We start from the raw sequence: 22,140 nt of genomic DNA on the forward strand, positions 1-22,140 counted from the left end.
ATTGAAATCACCTTCAATAATATGTGAAATATTGCCCAATTTTAAGACTTTTGACGTAAAAAGTGACAAACTCATGGTGATCCTTTGTGGGACCATATATATTAATCAGGAGTAGGACCAGCTCATAAATTTTAGTTTTAAGAAAACGACCATTAGAATCGGAATACTTATGTAATATTTGAAGATTTCGTTTTTTTGCAAATAAAATAGCAACTCCATTTTTCTTATTGAGAGCAGGTGAAGAGATAATATCACCCACCCATCTTTCAATCATGTACGCTAGTATAGTGTCATCAACATGAGTCTACTGTAATAATCAAATTGCAGCCTTATGCCTAGCCAGGTAATCCATAACTTTAGTACGTTTAACAGGATGCCGTAAACCTTTAACATTTAAAAAAACAAGTCTAACACCATGAATATTAGACATCATTGATAGAAATTGAGTAGAGAAGAAAGTAAAGAATTAAAAGAAATGACAAAATAACATAGTGCTGTTGAAAAGAAAAAAAATAATGGAAAAACAAATAACAAAGACAATATATAGACAGAAATAGAATTCTTGAATTGCACACACACATAACAAGAACAACCAATCCAAATGTGCCCTGTAAAGAATTGCATCAATTTAGGCTAACTATAAATGCGTAAAAATCTAATATCTCAAGTAACATTTTCATTGGTTTCCATGGAGAGCTGCGAGTGCTGGTCTAAGTATAGACGAAGGTCATCCGGACGTTGAAATGACTTTGAGAAGCCATCTTTCCATATTTGCACTAAGATCAGCAAATTCTTTACGAATTTTTACAGTCTCCTTGGCAAACTCTTGATTAATAAAAAATGTTTTAATGTTGATCATTAAAGATGGAATTCTCTTAACGCTTTCTGTATTAATACAAGATAGTGATGACGCAACACCACTGACCATCATTTGACAAGGCTTAGTTTGATTTGGGCTTCTATGTGAAGGAATTCTATGAGCTTTGTCGATCTCCAATTTTTCCTTAAATTTTAACCGCAAAAGACCAATTAATAGATTTTCTAAGTACATCCTGCACTCATTAACTTCCACATCTTCTGCCAAATTGAAAATTCTTAAATTGTACTGCCGATTACGATTTTCCAAATCTAGCAATGATGTACTCATTGGTCCTATTTTTGCTGCAACAGGAATAAGAGCATCTAATTTGGTTGTATTGTCTTGAATTTTGATTGCATTGTCAGGAACTTTCATTGAAATAATTGCCATGTCTTTGCGCAAATTCTTTATTTCTGACGCAATAGTGTCTGTGTTAGAACGAATAGCCAGCATTTCATCAAATAAATCAGCTAAGAAAGGTTCACAAGAGTCTACAATTTTAGACGTGACTGGTGGAGGTGAAGTATTTTTTTTTACGTTTGTTGAGTATCAAAGGAGTCATTTTTCCCTCCATAGTAACAAGATAACTATTAAAGGCAATAATCTGTTCAAATGACAATCCCTTAGATCTGAAGCAGTATAATTTAGCACTGTGCAGCAGATAAAACCAGCTGTGTATCCAGGCCACAGCCGCGCCCTTTCCTGCCTGTGTTTCCGCCCTCCTGACAGAAAAAATCAGCAATACCTGAGTGGAAGCACGGCTGAAAGATCCTTCTCCACAAACCTCCTTCAACCGTGCCACAAACTGGAAAAAAACACCTCCAACGAAAGCTGTTGCTAATAGAAGTCACCAGGTACCTTTTTTTAGTTAACCTTTTGGTTGCAAATTCATCGTAAAATGGGCCGAGATTGCAGAGCTCACTCTGTGGTGGCCATCTTTCTCGCGTGCTTGTGCAACTCCGATCGTCTGCTGTGTACTTCTAAGTGCTCGCTCCTTTCCCATTGTCTGTGCCGGCTTTGCCACACTCAAGGTCCTCCTGCAGCGTTGTTATATAGGGTGTGGGCAAAGGGCAGTTCTATTTTCTCCTGGTTCTAGACACCCCTGGCATAAATCCGAGGCCGACCGGGTGCACTTAGCCTACCAGTTTGTGCCAGTTCAGGCTGTGTGCTTGCCAGTTCCTGCCCTTATGGACACCATGCTCCCAGGCCCTTTTATCAGCTGGGTGGGTAAGGGGGGGCTAGAGGGCCAGCGACTGCAAGACTCTCCAAGAGGGACCGCCCCTTTTTACCCACCCACCACAAAACAAGGAGTCCCTCCTCATCTCCTTCGTGGGGTCTCTCTTCGGTTGTCCTCTAGCTTGTGACGTTTACCCTACCAAGGGTCTGGGTGGAATGCCAATGGGTCCTAAACATGCCATCACTGCCCCTTCGGGGGCCGTCGGTCCACTACTGCAGCCCCTCGCTGTGGTCCACGGGCATCCGGCGTCACTCTGTGAGATGGGGGGGCTGTAGACCTAACGTGCGTTAGATAAGCGGCTCTGACTATATTATGCAGGCCATCCACATGCCGGGCTCTCTTGCAGGCTCTCTGCTACGCTGCTCAGTCTTCTTTCAGCTTGATCTCTGAATAGAGGGGCTGTGTGCTTCCGGCAGACAGCCGCAAACGGAAGGCCTAATTACCTGGGCCTGCGGGAGGTCCAATGGGTGCTGCAATTTACAGTACTTTGGGTCCCGGGGCCAATGAGCACACAATGCCAAATATCCACTCACCTCAGTTGGACAGGCACTGGAGAGAGGGGAAATCATCCGGCCCATCCCCGTATCCGTGGAGTTCCGATGGCGGCGTAGCTCTGTGCGGGAAGTCCCTCTCCAATGTGCAGGCAAGTGCTTCCTTGGGCGCCTCGCTAACACCCTTGTGGCTCGCCGGCGCGTGTTCAGTGCTGTGGGGGGGCAGAGCGGTCAAGCGGCACTCCGCACTTCTCTGCTGGCTCTGCCCTCTTCGTCTGCCGCAGATGCGACGTGCGAGAGCCACGGCCAGTGCGTAGGCCTTCGAACCTACAGGGCCTCTGCCGCGACGCCAGGTCTATGCAGGGTCCGCCGCCTCCTTGTGTTACCCCAGAGTGGGCAGGGGGGATTCCTACCCATTTCTCGACTCCTTTACGGGGCGTTAGGGCGCAGCAAGTCCTCTGGGGTGGTAAGATGTTGCAGGGTAAGTGCCGCCGGTCTGCCATCTTGCCTGCCACACCCCCCTAGAACACCAGAGTTAATAACAAAGGTAACTTTTCGTCCCCCTAATTTTGCAACTCTCCCAGTGTTTGGGAATGGGTTTAGAAAGAGAAACAATTTGAAATGGGAAATTCTAACACTTAAACCAGATTTCAAGCCAACATGTACCCCTGAGAAATTGGGCTAATTGAATATTGTTACTGTATGATCCCATTCTCGTTGCCAGTGAAATAACAAGGTAAGTTAGGCTGAGTTTATTCGTAGACATCCATCACCCACAAAACGGCAGTTAAACTGACCATAGCAACCGTTAGAGTGTTCAACCGAATGTTCTGAGAAAGGTTCAAGGTAAGTATGGAAGAAGGGGGGACAGAAGAATCCAAAGGGGGGGGGGGGCGAAGTTGAAGGTGGGGAAATAATTAGGAGGGAAATTACAACAACAATAATCAAGGAATGCTCATAAACGTGTGTGTTGTGCCAAAGTGGCAGACTTGTAGTTTATCATTTCTGTGACATTCCTCTTGAGGGATTCTGCTCTGACTCTGAAGGGACATGTATGAATAATGTCCAATTTAAAAGGTGCTTTTCTGTGACAAGAAATTGGCGTAGGCAGTGTTTCAGGCCCTTTTTCTCATTAAACAGAGCTTATGATATCCAGAATACTGGAGTGCTAAATTGAAAAGTAGTTGGAGACAAAGACTTTCTTATTCGGATGAAAATCTGGATCAATTAATGAGGTGTGTGGATTAGTACATGCTTCTGTGAAAGTCTGTACATGCCACCGATGCTGAAAGGACCTGGAGGTAGTGTTAAAAGTGGTATAAGGAGAGGAGTTGTATAGTTGGAGGATAATTCCACAGGTGCACGTGTGCTCAATATATTTGTTTTTTAAATATCTTAGCATAACTAAAATCCTATTGCGATCGGTTTGTGTGGTCGCCTAACTGGAAGAAACCTATCCACTCAACCATCTAAATAACTCTTTCAAATATCACTACATGACGTAATATACTATTTCCTTTGTGTGTAACAGCAAATGAGAAAACCATTATCTGGTACACGTCTTAATCACATGACAAGTGAGAACCAAGATATTGTTGAATGTAAGTTCCATGGAAGTTCTGTTATACAGTATCTAACAGCAGATTGGATCCACTTGCTCTCTTATTTGCACCGTAATATCAGCACACTTTATTTGAAACACATTTTTTCTTTGTTTCATGAGGTTAAACTATTGCCCCTGGTATGTGAAGAAAAGGTTGCCTCTGTGATAGAAGATTGTGCTGCTGTGAAATATCACATATCGTATGCTAGACGAATGGCAGACATATGAACATGAACTGCTAGGGCGTGTGAAGTGGTCTGTAGCATGGGAAGTTACTTAACTAGTCTAAGATTTAACTATTGGATAGCCAAGACATTACACATCGATTTGGAGTCATCCAGGATGAGTATTTATTGCATTGGGACTAATCAGTCTGCTGAAGAAGTCTGCACATACATCCTTAACTTTCACAAGAATGGCAGTAAAATGTACTGTAATCAAGCATAATTCCACACCTGTCTCTTTCGCTAGCCAGCACAGGGTAGAGGTGTGCATTGCCCTCTTTGCTTACGCAGAACAAGAATATTACCAACTCTGTTTAGCCAAACTGCTTACCTTTGGATTGCTGAGAGAAATGGCAGATTGCCAAGAAAATATCTTTTTTAATTGGTCTAAAAAGAACAGGTTGCACTACAGATTCCACATATTTATAGTGTGTTAGAGCAAGCTCATCCGTTGAAAACGGACAAGTTGATGTTGATATTTGCAGGTATGCACGTTACAGGAAGTTGTCCTGTCAGGAATTATGACTGATTAGTCTACCACATCAAGATAAGAGTTATATGAGACTTGGAAAAAATCAAGAGATCTCTTTTTAGTGGCCCTGTAGAGACTGAAGAGTTTGATCTGTTAAACTGATGGCTTGGCATGCAAAGCATATTTTGTTATGCTGATTATTTGTATCTGTAAACAACTTGTGCAGAACTTACTGGTTTCTCAAATTGCTACTGCCCTAGACTTAAAAAATAATAGACCGATCTCAGCAACCAGAAATATTCTTCAGTTGCTACTGGTAAGAGTGTTTGATCCACTTCACTTGCTTATGCATCCTTTGGTATGGTACCCCTCTGCAATACGTAATTGATAAAGTGCAGTATGCCTCCAGGTAAGTGGTGCTATGATCTTCTAATAAGGATATCATGTGTGTTACTGCCTGACTTGCATGGATTCATGGGGAAGGTTGAGCTCTAAAATGCATTTTCAATCGGCTGGCAAATAAAACGCTAGTTTTCAGTTCAACTAATTTCTGGTTGTACACACGCTCTGAGTTGAACAGTGCCTACAGACATATGTATCAGAGGCTTCATAAATGCTCTAAACCCAACCCAAGGCAAGAGGATTCTTTGAAAACATAAAGCTGAAGTTTTACTTTTTATGGAAGGATGAGCAACTGTGTTGATAATGGAGTTCAACAACTAGGGAACGGAATAATCATATCAACTAGGGCTATTGGATTTAGAATCCTGGCTTGAAGAAAGTATTCATAACTATGGGGTCACAGTGAATTGCTTGGTCTGATGTTGAGTAGTCAATGAAGGCTGCAACTGTCCATAGTGAAAGGGGAGAGTTTCTTCTCTTTCGTCACACACCAACTCTCATTTCTGATAATTCTCCAGTGTAGCAATACGATTATCTTTAACAAACTATGGAAATTCAAAGGGGAGTTTCGAAGCAGAAGAAAAATGTACTTACCTGTGAACCCATTGTGCCATATTAGGTATTTCCAGTATAGAGTACACTGAATACCTACCCCATATACTTGGAATATTGTAACTCTTTCCAGCAGAGATAACAATGTGTTAATTTATAAACTAATGCCTATTTAAATACATTGCATTGAATTTGTTGTCTTTTAAAATGTATCTATAAAGCAACAATCCACTGTGTAACTAACATTGGGTTTGAAAGTATGGAGAGCAGTAATGCTGCCAAACTTTCTTTCTTGTTCCCTCTTTTAAAAGAAAGAAAATAGAAGTCTTTCTGAAATAGATATACAGTCTCTAAAACAAAAAGACTGTACTTTCAATTTAAGATAGCCATGGGGTGAAAGCCCTAAGATGGAGATAAATAACAGTTGATCCTTCCATTAACATTAAGGTTCACCTAAACGAACAAGTTACTGACCTTTGGAATCTATCTAGTTGCAGATTCCTTACCATAGAATTATCCCCAGGCTTCCGACTGGATCTGGAAATTTCTTGTTAGCAGGATCCCTGCATACGTGGTGGTGTTTGGCTCCGAGTGGCGACGTCTGCACTGAAAGTGACGTGCCATGTGCCTATATAGGTGCCACTCCAGCGCGCTGATATCAGTTCTTTTCTTTCCACACCAGTCAGCACTGATCTGGAGAGTGCTACCCCCACAAACTTTTTGACTGTCTTTTTGTTGAAGTTTTGAGACTTGTCTCCTGGTGTAGCAGGGATGTCAATGAGGAAGGCTGGATTCAAGCCCTGCGGTGACTACCACCGTTAAATATCAGTATCTGAAAGAAACATGTTAGTTATAGATTCCTTACCTTAGAATTACCCCCAGGCATAGGACTGGATCCGGAAAGTTTTTTCGTCAGCAGTACCTCTGCGCGTTGGAAGGTTGCTCTGCGTCCATCGTTGGCGTCATGTCGCCGGGATGACTTCGCGGAAGCTACTTAGACGCCGCCCTTGCGCCCTGACGTCAGTTCCTTCTTTTTCCGCCGCTAGCCAGCGCAGATCCGTGAAGAGCGGTACCTCCAGTCACTTTTTGACTGACTTTTTCTCGACTTTTGTCGACTTCTTTTTTGAGTCTATCGACTCCTGGTGCACTAGGGATGCCCTGTTTGAAGGCCTGCGGTTCCTGTAACCGACTGATGTCGGTGATGGACCCGCACCGAGTGTGCCTCTTTTGCCTGGAGCCCGACCATGACCCCAAGTCGTGCTCCGACTGCCGGTCGATGGCGCTGAAGACTTTGCGGGAGCAGTCCCAAAAGTTGTCTGAGCGCCGGCAGTCTGCTCCGTGCCGTTCGAGGACCCAGTCGCGAGGGATGTCAAGGGACCGGTCGCGGAGTTGCCACCGTCACCACTAGTCCAAGTCATTAAAGTCTCCGCGCTCTGGGTCGGGTAAGTCGAAGCATAAGAAGATGTCGAAGAAGCATCATCGCTCTTCGACTTCTCCTCGTCAGCCGGCCGACCTAATGAGGGATGCAGGTGGTGCCCCTCCCGCGGTTGTGCATGCGGAGCCTGAAGAGTCGACTCTGCGCTTCCCTCCCTTTCCAGGACCCGGAGCGACTCCCGCCCAGTTTCGTACGTTCTACAAGGCGATGCATGCCATCTTTGGGCGGCCCGGACCTGCCGGCGTGCCTTTGGACCAGCAGAACTGGTTGAGGCACCTAGGCCTTCTGGCCCCGGTGCCGCAGGCCCCCCTTGGATCCAGGCCTGGATCCGGAACGGTGCCGGTTGACCTCATTACACTTCCATCGGCGCTGCTTCCTCCGGCACCATTACCGCTTTAGACGCCGGTCAGCCCCCCGGCCGGCGTTGACCCAGGCCTCCATCCTGATGTAGACCCGGAGCCGGACCTTTTTAATGTGCGCTCCCTTTGCTCCGATCCACAACTGTCCTTTAAGGCTTCTCACGCTTAAGACTGCCTTCCTGGTTGCCATCACCTCTGCAAGGAGAGTGAGTGAGCTCCAGGCTCTTTCATCTAAGCCTCCTTTCTTGTCTGTCCATCCGGACAAAGTGGTTCTTAGAACCCGTCCATCCTTCTTGCCCAAAGTTGTCACTACCTTTCACATCGGGCAGACCATCACTTTGCCCACCTTCTACCCGCCTCCAGATACTTCGAAAGAGGAGGAGAGGCTCCACTGTCTGGACCCAAAACGTGCGCTTTCCTTTTACCTGGATCGCACCAAACAGTTCCGGGTGGATGACCAGCTCTTTGTAGGGTACGTGGGTGCCAAGAAAGGTCGGGCCATACACAAACAAACTATCTCCTGATGGGTCGTTTTGTGTATCAAAGCATGCTAATCTCTGGCGAAGAAGCCTCCAGTGGGGCTGCGTGCCCATTCTACCAGGGCGACGGCAGCAACTACTGCGCTAGGACGAGGCGTTCCTCTAAATGACATCTGTCAGGCAGCTACGTGGGCCTCGCTGCACACGTTTACAAAACACTACTGTCTTGACGGTCCGGTCCGGAGAGACGGCTTCTTTGGACGTTATGTTCTCCAGGACTTTCTGGTGTGAGATTGGTTTGCAGACCCACCACCGGGGTTGGTATTGCTGGGGTATTTATTCTAAAGTAAGGAATCTATAACTAACGTGTTTCTTTCAGAAGAACAAGTTACTTGCCTTCGGTAACAATATATTTGTAAGAAACATTAGTTAGTTATAGATTCCTTACCGCCCCACCCATCCTCCCCGTTCTGCGAACTGATTTCTAGGGTTGTTTATCCTTTCAGGGCCCTAGATTTGTGCACCAGTGGTCAGTGTCTTGCATGGCTCTGCGTTTCTGGCGCTGAAAGTCGTGTACAGAACTGACGTCAGCGCGTGCGGGTGGCATCTAAGTAGCTGCCGTGACGTCATCCCGGCGACACGGCGCCAACAACTCAAGCGGAGCCGACCGACGTCACCTTCCGACGCGCAGAGGTACTGCTGACGAAAAAACTTTCCGGATCCAGTCTGACGCCTGGGGGTAATTCTAAGGTAAGGAATCTATAACTAACTAATGTTTATTAAAGATATATCGTTACCGAAGGTAAATAACTTGTTCGATGGACCTGCACTTCATCTGTCTCCGGTGCCTTGAGTGTGACCACGACACCAAGACCTGCATTGATAGTCGCTCAATGCACCCCAAGGCCTTGAGGGAGTGATCGCTCAATCTCCTTACCGTTTGACATGTGCTACAGCGACGGTCTTGATCCCGGTCGGGAGGAAGGTCCCAGGATCGGTCGCCGAGCCATAGATCTTTGTCACAGTCAAAGTTGTCCCACTCCGGTAAGTCCCACAAAAAGAAGAAGAAGACCAAGATGTCGAAGAGGTCTTCGACGTCACCCTGTCCGTCTAAGTCATCCGACAAGACAAGACAAGAGAGCTTCGTCACTCCCGGGCCGTCTCTGCGCCTCCCTGAGTTTCCAGGAGCTGGAGTGACTCCTGCCCAACTCCAAGAATCCTGTGAGGCCATGCACCTCATATCTGAGCAGCCCGTTCCTGCTGGAGCGCCTTCGGGCCCCATGGGTTCACTTGGCATCAGCGGGCCCCTTTGATCCACAGATGGATCCAGACTGGTGCTAGTCGTGCCACCTCGACCTTCCCCAATGGCAGTCCCACTGTTGACACTCCCAGCGCTGCAATACCCAATCTTATCCCTGCAAGATGGAGGGGCGTTGCCTGACAGCGACTCTGGCCATTCCCGCTAGGCTGGAACCTGAGCCCTATTCCTTTAGGCTAGGACTTGGGGAAGATTGGGAGGGGCCACTGGACTGTGAAGAATACCAGCCCCTAGACTCTGATATGGACCGGTGTTACAATGATCAGAGAGCTGAACAAGAGTATTTATTTGGTAGCACATACACCTCATCTGAAACAACCAGAACTTCAGCCAATGAGGTGAAAATGCCAGCACTACTGCTCCCCCCTAGAGGCCACCATAGCTCAGATTTCAAAAGCACATGGGTGAGAAGAGTATGTGATGAATGAGCCTCTGACCAGGGAGGAGGGAGGGTCGCATATGAATATATGAAAGATTTCAATGTTTCAGAACTGGAGTTACAGGTAAGTAACTATTTTTTTCTCCAACACGGGATCTTTCATGTATTCACATGCTTTAATCCGAGTAGTAACCATCATCATACTTATTTTAAAAAGCGAGAAGCAGGCTCATCTTTATTGAAATACATTTCTGAGAACTGCCTATTCTGCTCCTGTGTCGGCTTTGCATCCGTGTCTAGGCAATAGTGCTTAGTAAATATGTGCTTGCTCTTCCAGGGCTGCACAGTAGATGTCCCGCAAGGGCACAGCAGTATAGAGTGCCACTGTCATCATTCTCTTAGTGGTCTGCGCCCTCATTGTACCCTGGATTGATGTCAAAGAAGGTAATGCAGACTGAGAGCCAATGTGCTGTCCCCTGTTTGGACAGGGCGCATGCTCTTCCTGACTATCCAAAAGATCCAACCAGCTGGTCTGTCAAGTTTTTGTCTTTTGTTTTATCAATCGTGCATCTACATAAGTCCTAAGAATGTAATGATCTTTTTGCTGATGTAGATAGGTTTGAATAGAAAAATCGTAGAATAACTGGTTCATTTAAGTGAAAATCAGTAGGAACCTGGGATATGAATTTCGGATTGGTTCTCAAAATAACTCTATACTTCGTGAACCAGAGAAGAGGTTCCTTAATAGTGAATGCTTGCATTTCTCCTACTCTCCTAGCTGATGTTAGTGCTATGAGAAGCGCTGTCTCCTAAGAGATGAATTTTAGATGTGCCTTGTGTATTGGTTCAAAGGTAGGTTGCATAGACTGGTTGAGAACAGTGTTGAGCTCCCAAAGAACCACAGGGTGTTGTACAGGTAGGAAATGCCCTGAAAATTCCTTTCATAAATTGCTTTATGATTCATTGGGAGAACATAGTAGATGACGATAGTTCTGTTCTTCTGAATCTTGATATTGCAGCCAGATGGTCTCTTACTTAAGAATATGTAAGTCCACGCTTAGCCAGATCTAATCAGTATGGGAGTATTTGATGAAGTTGTATTTGAAGTGGACGAAAGTCTTTGCTCTTGTACCAGACACAGAAACTCTTCCACTTGGTGTTATAGTTTTTATAGTTGCCGGAGCACGTGTCTGTGCTAGCATGTTTCTGAAGTCTTGCGGTAGATCCAAGAGGCTGATTCTAGGTGGTCTGGTACCATACTGTCAAGTTTAATGACTTGGCGTTGTGGTGCAGTATCTCTCCATGGCGTCTGGAATGCATTTGCAGAGAAATATCTGATCTTGCCAATAGACGTTGGAGTTTGCTTTACCAGTATTGGCATGGCCACGCCGGAGTAATGAGAATCCAAGATAATGATCCATCTTCGCCTTCCTCAACCCCCCGGGGATCAGAGAAGACAAATGGAAAGACATAAGCAAAGATTTTGGACCAACTGATTGCGAAAGCATTGCATGCCAATGGTCCTTGGATGCTAAAATATGCTTCCAAAGTAGAGGTATTACTTGTAGCTCAGTGTGGCAAAAGATCCATCCTAATTTGGCCCCATTGTCGGACTATGTAACCAACTTAGTTCTGGTATTGTTCCCCTTGCTTGGCTATGTAGAACATCGAAGTCCTATTGCCCGTTTTGTTTAGAACTGCTTGACCTGCTATTCTCGGGAGGAACGCATGTGGCCTAATCAATTGTATGGCCCATAGCTCTAATATATTAATATGAAACATCCTTTCTTCATCTGACAGTTCTTGCAAGTGAGTTCCCCAGCCATCCATGGACGCATCCATTGTCAATACAATCTTTTCTGTTCCTGGTTGGAAAGATAGACCTTTTTCTCAATGCTAGTTTCAGTCTTGTGACCTGGACTGTGTAGTCCCAAGAGCTATCGATTTGTTTCCATTGAGGGCCCAGTTCTTGTTGGACAGGACTCAGCTGAAGCAGAGAAATATCTGGACTTGCCAATAGACGTTGGAGTTTGCGTTCCCTGGTTACCTCTGGAGATTCTATATTGTAAGAACAACTGTCTGAGGAGTCGGCGGAGCAGGAGGGCATTCAAACTGTTAGTCTCCTAACTGATTTTGGTGCTTCCAGCAGAATTATACCTTTCAACTTATTTCCTGAAGCGTCATTTTTTACACTCCTGCATTAGATATGTGAAATTATCCTCTTCAGATAGAAGAACCAAAAAAAAACTATGTAGATACACCTTGAAGTCAAATATGAAATGGAAAAATCAAAGAAAGTGTGCATAGTTAAACATGAATTAAGACTGCAAAAACACATGGATCTCATTTAATCATATCTTGTACCTGTGAAATAATGTACCAGGTGAATGAGATTGTATCATTTACATATCCGTAGCCCTACTGATCTGCAATGACATTGACTAGGAGTAAAACCTGTTGGAATCATATTGTAGATCATATTTATGTTTGAATTGATGCCAAGACCCAGTTAGTTGGCAAACATAGTGTTTTAAATATATAGAGTGAAGGATATCTTTATAATAGGATAAAATCCTTTCTCTCACCTTTCTTCCATGTTTCATTTTTCTTTTTAACCCTTCAAAGCTTATCAAGTCAGTAGAGACATAGGCGGCGTTTTTTCACTGTATATTTACTATGTCCGCATTCAGATTGACCTTCACGGAAATTACCTCTAAAGGAAACCAACATCTGTCATATGCTTCACATTCATTTTGATTGGGGGGGGGGCAGTCTTATCTTGACTTTGTCCCAATCAAGTGGTTAGGACTATCACCGCTCTATAATTTCCCTTCATATACAGTAGCACCGGATGACAAATGGCCTCAAAATACTCTCTTCTTCGGTAAAGAGTCTTGCGAGTCTCTTCAAGACCAGACTCCCTCACCTGCCAATACAATGTGTTAGAATTGGAGTGAGACATTTGTTTCCAATGTCTTACGATTACCATGCTAGCTGCTAGTAACGATTGAAATAGCAATATCCACTCTTCGTAGGTGATGTGTCCTTTCCTTCCATCACCCTGTTTCGAGCCCCATGAATACTGCACGTGGATCCTCTTGGAGTAGGAACTCCTCTATGTCCTTAATCGCCGCCATTATTTCCTTCCAGTATGTCTTTTTATATAGGGGAAGTGCCATCATGTTTCTGAGTTTACCTACACACAAAGCCCCTCCAGAAGGCAGAACAATTTTTTCCGAATTTGCCTGAGGTCAAGTTACCATCTCATCATTACCTTTACGGAAGATTCTTTGTTTAGGCAGTCATGCTAAATTTGTATATGTCACTCCTGTCTCTCTCTAGATAGCCCCCTCCCACTGTACGGCGTCATACATTACCATATGGGATGTCGTAACCAGTTTATACATTTGAGATCAGCCCTCGTGCCCCATCAAAGGTTGTTGGTGTCTTCTCAGTGTCAGCTGCTGCACTACAAGTGTCCTAATCTTGGTATGCAAAACAGAGTCCTAATGGTGCTGACCCTCAGACAAGACAAATTATTTTTTACAATTTTCAAATGTCTAAACTTTGCGCTAGTCAAACATGTGGCTTTAAAATATGGTAATCAACGTCCTTCCATTTTCTGAATCTGAATGCGAATTCTTCCCTAGCTAAAGAGAACTCCCTCTTAAAATGTATCAATGTCTGTGTATAAGGATAAGCCATTAGTTTACGTCCAATTACCAAAGATTCCTAGACCTCCAGTAAAGTGCTAGTGAATAAAATATAATACGCCTTCTGAGGTCTGTGCTTTCTAGGAAGCCACATCATGTCGGAGGGTGACCTTTCTACTGTGGCTAGGTCAGTATGCACAAAGTGTTTACTAGACTTTCTCTGAGCCATTCACTGAGAATGCAGTTTGGCCTCGCTGTAATAATCTGTTTCTCCTGAGAGACTCTGCACCTCTTCTGTTTTTTAAGCTTTCCTGAAATCTGGAGAGGCTTACCCTGAGCATTATCTTCAGCAGAGCAGCCTGGCGGTATTAAGATACCTTCTTTTTAATGTGAATCATGAGGGGCTTAAAAGACCTATAGTCTCTGAATAATATTAACTTAAATTGCAGAGATCAGGCTGAGACATAAAATATACAGATGACACTCCCTATCCCTTTCTAGGTTCTGAAGCATGGCCTGAATTTAGGCATCGTATTATCTATTCATTAGGGGAGCGCTAGACAGATCCCTGTGGATGTAACTAACTTTTCGCAAAAGTAAAGAGACTGTCTTTCAGATTGTACATTTCGACATCAGAAAAATTAATGGGCATCAGCCCCAATTTCTCTGCATTTATCCTGTATCCAGAGGCTGAGCCAAAGTCGACAATTTTCTGTCGAGCATTGCACTGAGGGAAATGGAACTGGTAAGGAAAATATCCTGTCATCTGTCAATCAAGAACATGCACTGAGTCTTCAAACACAAGGTCTCTTCTTTTTTTTAATTTGGTTTTATTGATTATTACATAAGTACATTAACAAATGCAAGCAGATGAACATATGTGGTAGGCACAGTTGCGAAGCAGAGCAGAGACTCATGAGCATACATCCCAAATGTACATGTACATATTGTAGGATCAGGAACAAATTTTGAAACATTTAGCATATGTTATGTAATGATTGTACAGTGAATATGTGTACCTACTACCTTCTTAACTGTGTCGCGCCATAGCTATCCAGAATGCCTTTAGCAGAGGGCAGTCCTATGCCAAGTGGAAGAAACAAGCAGGTCCTGCGAACATCTTGCACACTGTGAAAATCTAGAGGGATAATTTTTGCACAAAACAAGGGATACAGTACAGTTTGTTTCAAAATGAAAGTGAAGCAAATTATACCTGTGATTTAGGAGATGAATTTCGTTTGTGTGCAACGGCATGACTGCGTGCTAATCCTTTCAGTGTCCCTAGGTCTCGTTCCCACTTCTTAAGCGCATTTTTATCTGTTGATGTAGTAGGTTTGGTGTGTATATACACTATACAGTCTAGTGACTAAGCTTTTATGATATGGGTAAGCAGAAGGAACTCTTCAGTTTCATTTGAAAACGAAGGCCGTCTGGCAGGTACTGCATGGCAAACTCTAAAATAAACAAAGCTGTCCACTGCCATGAGAAATCTATTTCACGCGAAACTGCTCCAAAGGCAGAAATCTGCCATTAAAGACTAGTTGTCGTAAATGCTTCAGATCTGCCTTTTCCGTACATTTATCACTTCCTTATATAGTGTCGGTGGCAGAGCCGGATTGTAGGCATGTTGAAAAGCCGGCAAATTAATTGACCAGCCTCTCAGGCCATAGTCCATATCGACCTATTAGTACTGCTGATTATATATAACAGTCTGGGCTTAGAAATCTTGATTGCAATGGTCGTTCTAAGGTCACATAGCTCTGTCTGATTTTTTTCAGTGGTTAAATGTAGCGTATAATGCACAAGTCAAACCAGCACTGTGGAAAGAGAAATTACGAAGCATCGGAGTACCTCTTGAGAACTGGAAAAATATTTATTTCTCAAATGGCAGTGTGAATATCTTCCATCCTAAACTGGGGTTATGGCCCCTTCAAACTAATCTAGTCAACAGGACCCTTGCAATGCTAGAGATATTTTTAAGGGGGTTCGGAATATTAGTGAATATGTATGAAAACTGGGGCAGCACCAGCAACTCTTCCCACATTTACAGTGGCAGTAATAACTGTATGTCTATTTGCTCCATTGACTTTTTAATCAACGGACCATAATTATCCTGGATAACTGCATTGCTCTTTTCATCTAAATGCCCAGGTATATCTAACTGATTGTGCACACCAACCAAGCAGATACTCAACCAATGGTCTGACATTTGTGTCTGTAAGGAGGAACGTCTCTTTCTCGCAGTTAATTTGGATGCCTGAGAGGTCACTGTATCTTACTATTTCTCTAATAACTGCCTCAGAATTGACTTTAGGGTCTTTCACAAAAAGGATGATGTTATCCGCACACAATGAAAACAAGTTCTCGCTTTATCAGGAGTGTGATACCCTGTGTAGGTGACTCTCCATTAGCTTTGTTGTCAAAGGCTCCATGGCCAAGGCAAAAAAGGGACAAAACGGGACACCCCTGCGTTGCTTGTGAAGACTAAAGGATAATAGGAGTATGTTGTATTTGGTTGGTCAAAAAACTCTCTTACCAAGAGAGCACATTATAAATGTCTGGAGATCAAAATGCTTTGGGCAATAATGACAAATGCCACTGATGTGTGTAATAAAATCGTGGCATTGACACTGTTCACGTAGGCTGCCAAACTGGGATCATTCATCACAGCAATTAAAGCTGATTCAGTACTCCTACCTGGCCTGAAACTAAACTGGACAACATCCAAGGAGCACCAAAAAGATGGGCAACTGTAGTACCACATAGGTTTCAAGAATGTTTCCATCGCACCTCTGTGATAGTGGAGGAGTTGCTGCTGGTGATGGTGTTGATTGGCTTAAGGAAAATGGCTCTAGATTACTTCACCAGGACTGATTTCAGGACATTATGTACTGCGTTCATCTCAAACATGTTGATATGGTGTATTCTCTATTATTGTGTAAATACATCTAGAGGCAAAGGAAACTAGCAACCTTGATGATTGGTAGGAGGAAGCATTTCTAACCATCTTGCCTCATAGCGCAGAATGGATGCATAAGATTTTTAGGTTCTCCACCCCAAATCCCACTAAGGATGTGGACACCGTCCTTTGTGGAACACTGAGTTATGAAGCAGACATCTTAAAAAAGGAAAAAAATCAAGTGTTTTTGCAAACAACAAAGAAACTATGAAATATGCTCCTGCTAATTTCTTGTATAGAAAGACCGACCTGAAACAGCACTTTGTCCTATCCTGGATCTGAAAACAACGAACAGATGGGTCAGGAAAGAGAAATTCAGGCCTTACATCAAATCTTTTGACATCCTCCGCAAGGGAAATTAATCAGTGCCTGAGGGGTAGATTGAAATTTGGACGTGTGCTACGTGAACGATACGGATGTTGCTTGAAATTCTGAATTAGCGGCAAACATTGCCAATAGAAAGTCATTTCTTTTAGAATAGTCAAGATCTAAAAAGCCTTTCTGCAGTACATGGCAGAAGAAGCCATTTACTTGGCCAAAAAGGTTCTTCATTTAACTGTACATTGACAGACTCAAGGTTAAGTGTAAATGAGAAGTGCAGTAGAGCTTGCCACTACTTATGCTCTGCAAGGTATTGGTCTTAGCATCAGCACGGACAAATTGTCTCTTGGTCCGTAGCAAACTATGTAATACTTAAACAAAAACACAAAGACGTTGCTGCTGGATAGTAGAAAAAATAGACACTGGTTCAATTTATTTTGCTTTTCTTTCTTTGGTTGGTTGGTTGGTTGTTTAGGCTAGCATCCTCCCTATGCTTTCAGTGAAGCAAGAGGTGGAGCTTACTGACTATGGTGCAAAGAGGGAGATGTTTTTCTGTCACCTGCGCAATGGGATAGCTTGTGCTGTGGTAATAAAAGACGCTAGTGTATTGAATCTTTCCCTCTGATTTAGGCTTCTGCTTCTCTCCCTTGTGTGGTAGAGGTGCTGATACTGGTAGTCTTATTGTTCTTAAGTGACAGGCAGTAACGATTGTTAATTGTACCCAATTTTAGTTGCTCTCGTCTGTGGCTAGGGTCCATTTCTGCAGGATTGTGTAACTAACAGACCTAAGTGCTAGAATGTGCGGGCAGTATCAAATCAGCATACATGTTTCAGATTAAAACAAAATGAATTAAAGTGGCCTAGACCCTGAATGGTGACCAGGACAGCAATATGCACTGCTTGTGAGTTTTTTTACGTTCAATGCAATTTATTATTCAATTGACATTAGAATATAAACATTATAAACAAAATCAGCATTCAATGTTTATAGATCAAGCATAACTTTTCTATGACAATTTTTCATTGTTGGTATTTCACATTGTACAATTCATTTCATATCATGAAGATTACTGTGGTACCAGAACCCTGGTGCCAAAACCCAATGCATTTCGGGACACGCAGTCCCTTCGTCAGAGGTATTTCTGAAAGAAAGAAAAAGAGAAGGAGACCATTCTCAGTTGGTGCACATTTCTAATTACTTTTTAGAGTATCGTGTTCTCTTCACCATGGTACTGTGTCCCCATATATATATATATAGCTTACACTTACTATCTCAGTTCCACTAAATAATCCTTCACTGCATAAAAATAAAGACCAAAATTCTATTGAACCAGACCGTCAATCAGAAATAATAGGTTCAACGTTTACGTGAATACCAGACTCATACCTGATGAAAATGTGTATAAGTAATCAATGTTTCAAAATCATGTCCCCTCTCAGGAACATCTGAAAACATAAAATTTCATTTTATATACCGATGTAATGACACATGATTCTCTCAACAAAACTGCATAGCTAAAGGTAATAAACTCACCTCTTTAAGAGTATGAGTTGAACGCGACCGTTTGAAAATAACGAGCTGTGTGGTTTATTCAACAGGAGTTCTCCTCCAGTAGCTCAATATTATATGTCACCTAGAACATATGAAAACCCAAATGAGAAATGCATCCAAATTTTTTCTTTAAAATGTTTGCACTTGTAACCACCATCTATCTAAAATCGCGAACCTCTTACCGAGTGTCTTAGTAAGCAAGCTTCAGTGTCAATCAGTCATTCCTGAAGAATGTAAACCGCGTTTACGTCTATAATCAAAGGACGACTTCCTGAATTGTATTTTAACGTCATCACGCAGTTAGACATGGAAAGCGGACTCAACAAGGGCTTCATAAAGCATACGCGGATCAAGTGGTTTAAACGATCCACACAGAAATCGGACTTCAGCTAAGTTTCTCAATCGGAGCATCTGGTGTGTAATTAACTGTCTCCTAAGCCAAAACTGAAAACGGACTCAAGAAGACAAAATTAAAATGCTAAGAAACCCAATGGTTTACAAACTACAAGCTTGACTCTCAGTATAATATCAGAATTCTTAAAAGAAGTTGCGTGGTCAACGTGGTCTGTGCCCACCACCAAAGTACAATCAAGTATATATGATGACTATGTGTGAATGTTGTTTCAGATGGTCACTACTCATTTAGCACTATATAAACAACTGATTTTCAAGGTATTTCAACCGTTGGTAATGTAATCACATAAAACATTATAAACAAAATACCACTCAATTTGTACATTTCAAGTTGATCTACAGATTATATGCAATTGATAGGTCTGGTGTCATTATTTCTATTGTGTGAATGTAAGTGAATTACTTTTTACTGAGATGACGCGTATGGAGCCTTTAGTGATTACAGATTATGAATACGTGTATTTATAAAAAGCAAGCCATTTCTAGTTTATCATGAAGACCGTATGGAGTCATGGTCTGCAATTTTTTTATCCAAAAGACTTCCCTCTGTAACAGATATTTCGAATTATCTCTGTCCGGATTTCTTGGCACTTCCTCTATGATTTGGAATATGAGATGGGCTATTTGATGGTGCTGTTCTTCCCAATGTGTTGCTAAACTTGATGTAGAATTCTTTGTCTGAATTTTACTTTTGTGTTCAGTCAGTCTTATTTTCATTTTTCTTTCAGTTTTGCCCACATATAATAGTCCGCACGGGCATTTTATGGTGTATACCACATTTTCAGAATTGCACGTCGTCCTACTAAAAATCTTGATTTTAGCGCCGGTACGAGGGTGCAGCAGAATATCTCCTGGAATTGCATTATTGCAATGGATGCAATTCCAACATTTAAATGTGCCTCCTTTCAAGGTTGTGGATTCCATAGTTTTTGGAAATTTGCTCTTTTTTGATAGCATTTCTTTGAGATTGTGTGCCCGGGTATATGCAAACAATGGTTTTTCACTAAATACTCCGTTAAAATCTGTTTCAGATTCAAGTAAATCCCACCTTTTGCATATAATTTTCTTGATAGCGGATGATGTTGTGGAATATTTCGACACGAAAACAGTGCGAGTATTTTTTGGTGTGATATTCTTTGTCAAAAGTTTTTCCCGAGGTATATTCTTTGTTTAATTGTTCTTGTAAAAGATCTGTTGGATATCCTCTTTGCACGTAGTTCGTTATTTGTTGTTGCCATGTTTCCTTGCAAGTTTCTTCTGTGGATGAAATCCGGCGGGTTCTTGGGACACTGGTAAATTTTTGATTAAAGATGGTGAGTGTAAACTGTTGAACAGCAGGGCATTGTTTTTGTCTGTGGGCTTTTTAAAAACGCTGGTGTTAATTTGCCCCATTTCAATATCAATCCAAACATCCAAAAAAGAAAGTGGTATTTTGTGATATAATGTTTTATGTGATTACATTACCAACGGTTGAAATACCTTGAAAATCAGTTGTTTATATAGTGCTAAATGAGTAGTGACCATCTGAAACAACATTCACACATAGTCATCATATATACTTGGTTGCACTTTGGTGGTGGGCACAGACCACGTTGACCACGCGACTTCTTTTAAGAATTCTGATATTGTACTGAGAGTCAAGCTTGTAGTTTGTAAACCATTGGGTTTCTTAGCATTTTAATTTTGTCTTCTTGAGTCCGTTTTCAGTTTTGGCTTAGGAGACCGTTAATTACACACCGGATGCTCCGATTGAGAAACTTAGCTGAAGTCCGATTTCTGTGTTGATCGTTTAAACCACTTGATCTGCGTATGCTTTACGAAGCCCTTGTTGAGTCCGCTTTCCATGTCTAACTGCGTGATGACGTTAAAATACAATTCAGGAAGTCGTCCTTTGATTATAGACGCAAACGCGGTTTACATTCTTCGGGAATGACTGATTGACACTGAAGCTTGCTTACTAAGACACTCGTTAAGAGGTTCGCGATTTTAGATAGATGGTGGTTACAAGTGCAAACATTTTAAAGAAAAAATTTGGATGCATTTCTCATTTGGGTTTTCATATGTTCTAGGTGACATATAATATTGAGCTACTGGAGGAGAACTCCTGTTGAATAAACCACACAGCTCGTTATTTTCAAACGGTCGCGTTCAACTCATACTCTTAACGAGGTGAGTTTATTACCTTTAGCTTTGCAGTTTTGTTGAGAGAATCATGCGTCATTACATCGGTATATAAAATGATATTTTATGTTTTCAGATGTTCCTGAGAGGGGACGTGATTTTGAAACATTGATTACTTATACACATTGTCATCAGGTATGAGTCCGGTATTCACGTAAACGTTGAACCCATTATTTCTGATTGACGGTCTGGTTCAATAGAATTTTGGTCTTTCATTTCGTGGAACTGAGATAGTAAGTGAAAGCTATATATATACGGGGACACAGCACCATGGTGAAGGGAACACGATACTCTAAAAAGTCATTAGAAATTTGCACCAACTGAGAATGGTCTCCTTCTCTTTTTCTTTCTTTCAGAAATACCCCTGACGAAGGGACGCGCGTCCCGAAATGCATTGGGTTTTGGTACCAGGGTTCTGGTACCACAGTAATCTTCATGATATGAAATGTACAATGTGAAATACCAACAATGAAAAAATTGTCATAGAAAAGTTATGCTTGATCTATAAACATTGAATGCTGATTTTGTTTATATTCTAATGTCAATTGAATAATAAATTGAATTGAACGTAAAAACTCACAAGCAGTGCAGATTGCTGTCCTGGTCACCATTCAGGGTCTAGGCCACTTTAATTCATTTAGTTCACATATGCATTGCAGACATATTGGCAATCTAGCACGCATATCGCTTTAAACTATTTTTTTAACTCTAAAATTTTAAAAGAGTGCGCTCTCCACCCACGTTATTCAGATTAAAACAAGCCATGCAGAAAAAAAACCAGTCTGTCCCAGAAGTATACGCCATACGTAGAAACTACCAGGGGAATACGTTTTTTAACAGGCACATGTGGATCATGAAAACATAGTGCGATATTAAACAAAATATTTTTGTTGTTGAGGAGATAAGAAAGTTTGGAATTTGCATAACTTTTAAGTCTTCTGTGAAAGGTGAAGCTGTGAAACTGGGTGTAAAATATGAGTTGAAGGGAGCGCAGATGTAATATAATACTGTCTGCGACATGGTACAAATATTCGAGTCGTGTTGGACAAGATGTCGCTTTATCAAGTTCAATGCGATGAGGAAAGCAGCGCGATCCAAGTAGCTTTTAAGACTCAACTCGGGAAATCGACGTGACCGTGCGTGGGAGTTTAGTCTCATCATGGACACTGGAAGCTGCATTGAACCCTGGTTTAATGTGGGACAGCAGGTGTATTACCAATGCTGCTGCTGTAAAGATGAGTGAGTGCATG

General features: G+C 42.4%; 1 protein-coding gene across 7 annotated transcripts in view; it reads left to right on the forward strand.

Moving 5' to 3' along the window:
• Nucleotides 1–22,140, forward strand: part of DNMT3A (DNA methyltransferase 3 alpha) — a 1,939,932-nt gene that overhangs the window by 182,045 nt on the left and 1,735,747 nt on the right. The window lies entirely within an intron of this gene.

Source organism: Triturus cristatus, chromosome 6 (assembly GCF_964204655.1).
Source record: "Triturus cristatus chromosome 6, aTriCri1.1, whole genome shotgun sequence".
In the NCBI taxonomy this organism is placed as follows: Eukaryota; Metazoa; Chordata; class Amphibia; order Caudata; family Salamandridae; genus Triturus; species Triturus cristatus.